This window comes from Crocodylus porosus, unplaced genomic scaffold, assembly GCF_001723895.1.
Source record: "Crocodylus porosus isolate Cpor-Errol unplaced genomic scaffold, CroPor_comp1, whole genome shotgun sequence".
Lineage (NCBI taxonomy): Eukaryota > Metazoa > Chordata > Crocodylia > Crocodylidae > Crocodylus > Crocodylus porosus.
Genome location: NW_017728906.1, coordinates 163,866,190 through 163,869,888, shown reverse-complemented (window position 1 = coordinate 163,869,888; position 3,699 = coordinate 163,866,190). Strand labels below are relative to the sequence as shown.

At 50.1% G+C, this 3,699-nt stretch overlaps 1 protein-coding gene across 1 annotated transcript in view; it reads left to right on the top strand.

Annotated features, from left to right (window-relative positions):
• Positions 1 to 3,699, top strand: part of USPL1 (ubiquitin specific peptidase like 1) — a 36,688-nt gene that overhangs the window by 19,670 nt on the left and 13,319 nt on the right. The gene's annotated exons all lie outside the window — the stretch shown is intronic.

Below are 3,699 nucleotides of genomic sequence, written 5' to 3'. Positions count from 1 at the left end.
TGCCAGGAGTGACCAGGAATAATGGTCACAAGCTGGCAGAGGGTAGATTTAGGTTAGATATCAGGAGGCGCTACTTCACGGTCAGGGCGGCTGGGATCTGGAACCAACTTCCAAGCGAAGTGGTGCAGGCTCCTACCCTGGGGGTTTTTAAGAGGAAGTTAGATGAACATCTTGCTGGGGTCTTTTGACCCCAGTATTCTTTCCTGCCATGGCAGGAGGTCAGACTAGATGATCTGCTCAGGTCCCTTCTGACCCTAGAAACTATGAAACTATTTGGGGTCAGAAAGGAATTTTACCTTTTTGGTCAGATTAGTATGGACTGGGGAGGTTTGCCTTCCTCTGTAGCAGGGGCTTGGCCCTCTTTGTATCCTGATTGTATATTAACAAAATTCGAGGTTTCATTGATGCATTTTGTTCTGGTATAAACAGAAGATAAATTTAAATCATTTATGTAAATAGGGTTTTTTTGTTTTGTTTGTTCCTAGTTAACTTTGCAGTAGTAGTGTACTTGCTTTTCTCCACTGAAGATTTATGTTCTAATATAGCTATATATCTATATTAATGAACAGTTGACCTTCACACACATATTTAGAAGTATGGCCTTAGAATCATAGAAAATCAAGGTTGGAAAGTACTTCAGGAGACCAACCAGTTCAACCCTCTGCTCAAAGCAGGACCAGCCCCAACTAGATCATCCTAGGCAAGGCTTTGTCAGGTCAGCTCTTAAAAATGTCCAAACATGGAAATTTCATGGTCTCTCTGAGTAACATGTTCCAGTGCTTTATTACCTTCCTCATGAGCATTGATTTCCTAATATCTGACCTAAACTTGCATTGCTTCAACTTGAGACCATGGCTCCTTGTTCTGTCATCTGCCACCACTGAGAATAATTCAGCTCCATCCTCCTTGTAACCACCCTTCAGGTAGTTGAAGGCTGCTATTAAATTCCTGCTCAGTCTTCTCTTCTGCAGATTAAATAAGCCCAGTTCCCTCAGACCCTCCTCAGAAGTCATGTGCCCCAGTCCCCTAACCATTTTCATTGCCCTCCACTGGACTCTCCACTTTGTGTACATCGGGGTTGTCAGCCAGGAGTATATGTACCCCTGGAGGTACTTGGGAAGGCCCCAGGGGGTATGTGGCAGCAGCACGGAAAAGCAGAGATACTTGGGAAGTGGCAGCGCGGGGGGCAGGGACACCACCAACATTCATCACTCCACATTGCTGCCATATGCCATTGCTCCATGCCCAATACCCCTGCTTCTCCGTGAAGCTGGTGGGGTGGAAAAGCAGGGGTACCCAGGGCGTGGGGCTGCCGCTATCCATCACTCCGTGCCACTGCTGCCAGGCACCGTGTGCCACTTTCCCGCACCCAAGTATCCCTGCTTCTCTGCACCACCAGCTTCGTGCGTGGCCAGCTGACAGCACACCCGGTGCACAGCAGCAACATGGGGAGCTGGCACATGGCAGCCACCCCCACTGCCATTTATCCATTTAGCGCCGCGGGGGGCGGAGGTGCTCACGACCGGCTGCATGCAAAGCCAGCAGTGCAGAGAAGCAGGGATACTTGGGTGCAGGAAAGCAGTACAGGGTGGTGTTGCCGCCGCCATCCATCACCCTATGCCACCACCAGGCACCGCTTTCCCGTGTCCAAATATCTCCACTTCTCTGCACTGCCAGCTCCGCTTGTGGCCATCTGGCAGCACCTGCCCCACCCCGTGAGGCGGCAGCACTGAGTATATAGATGGCAGTGGGAGCAGCCACTGCCATGTGCAAACCCCCCACACTGCTGCTGTGTGCTGGGGAGGGGGTGCTGACACATGCAAAGCTGGTGGCATGGGAAAGCTGTGCCCAGCAGCAGCACAAGAGTGTATGACTGGCAGTGGCAGCCACTTACAAGCTCCCTGCACTGCCAGCTCTGTGTCTGGCTGTCTGTCAGCACATGGCACACCCCACACTGCGTCCAGAAGGGGTACTCAGCTTAAAAAAGGTTAAGAACCCCTACATCTCTTCTGTAGTGGAAAGTTCAAAACTAAACACAGTATTCCCAATGTGGCCACGCCAGTGACAAATAGAGGGGGAGTATCACGTCCCACAATCTGCTGGCAAAACTCCTACCAATGCAGGAAGCATGCCATTAGTCCTCTTTGCAACAAGAGCACACTGTTGGCTCATACTTAGTTTATTGTCCACTGGAACCCATAGGTCCTTTTCTGCAGAGCTGCTGCCCAGCCAGTCAGCCCTCAGCCTGTACTTGTGCATGGGATTGTTCTATCGTAAGTGCAGTACTTTGCACTTGTGCTTGTTGAACTTCATCATGAGAGGTGGTTTTTGGGGTTTTTTTGGTTCAATCCAATTCATTGAGATCTCTCTGAATCCTAACCCTACCATCCAGCTGGAGTCTTCTCAGGAGTCTTGGCTGCAGGTTTTTCGAGAGTCTTGTGCTTCCTTAAAGAACGTGTCCAAGGAAGTTTGGACAGATGTTCTCCAGGGAGATGGGTGACACAGCGAACTTGTTCACTGGCATGGTGTTGCATCGGGGAGAGCCGTTTCATCCTAGCTAGCCTTCTTGGAATAACATCTTATGTTCAAAAAAGCCAAAGCTCTTCTGGCAACACCATCTGCACAGCCAGGTGTTGACCTGCAAGATCTACTTGCTCCTGCCCCAAGCCCTTCCCCTTGACTGGGAGGATTTAGGAGAACACCACCTGAGCCCCAGTCCCTTCACCCTTGCACCTGGAGCCTCTCAATGTCATCCCTGGCAATATTATGGGTGTCTACATTGAACAGCGCGGGGTAGTCAGAGGGCCAGATGAGTCTCGGTAGCCCTTCCATGACATCTCAGATCCAGGCTCTGGGCAAGCAGCAAACCTTACAGTACAATAGGTCGGATCAGCAGATGGATACCTCCATGGCCCGCAGAAAGGGAGTCTCCAGCCACTGCCATCCATCATGTCCTCTGGTGGCAGTGGTCTCAGTTCTTCCAACCTTGGGGATGCTTGGCCTGGCTGCTTCCACCGATGGAATATGCTCCTCCTCTGTTGCTAGGTCTCCATGTCTCGTCTTCAGGCAAGGTGGGGGTGAATATTTCTTCTTGCTGCAAGAGGTCACAAGTTGCTGATTTCCACCTTCCTTGGAGTTCATGTGTTCTTCCTTCTCTAACATTGCCTTTGGCAGTCCTTTCTCCACTGTAGGAGAAGTATCCTCCAGCATCAAATCAATGAAGTCCTTGTGGCAGAAGATGATTCAGAGCCTCTCCACCTCCTCCTGTAGCTTCCTTGTCCGCTCCCCAAGGGACAGCACTATCGCAGGCTCCCCCACCTGGCTGTCACTGGAAGAAACCTGCAAACAGCAGACTCCCCCACCAAACCAGGACCTGGGTGGTGGAAGCCTTAAGTGTCTTGTGATTTCTGGATTTGGTTAAAGACATGGTATTTTAGCAAGCCTCATCTTTTCTCTCCCTGACAGCTAAATGAAAAAGTCAGAGTTCCTCTGACAAATCAAAGGCAATCTGCAACAATAAAGGAGATGATCCAACAGACTGAACTAATACGGATCTATGAGTAGAAGCTGCCTTTCCTGGGCATGCCTTTCAGTAAAACATCCTTAGAAACATAGATTCATAGATTCATAGATGCTAGGGTCGGAAGGGACCTCAATAGATCATCGAGTCCGACCCCCTGCATAAGCAGGAAAGAGTGC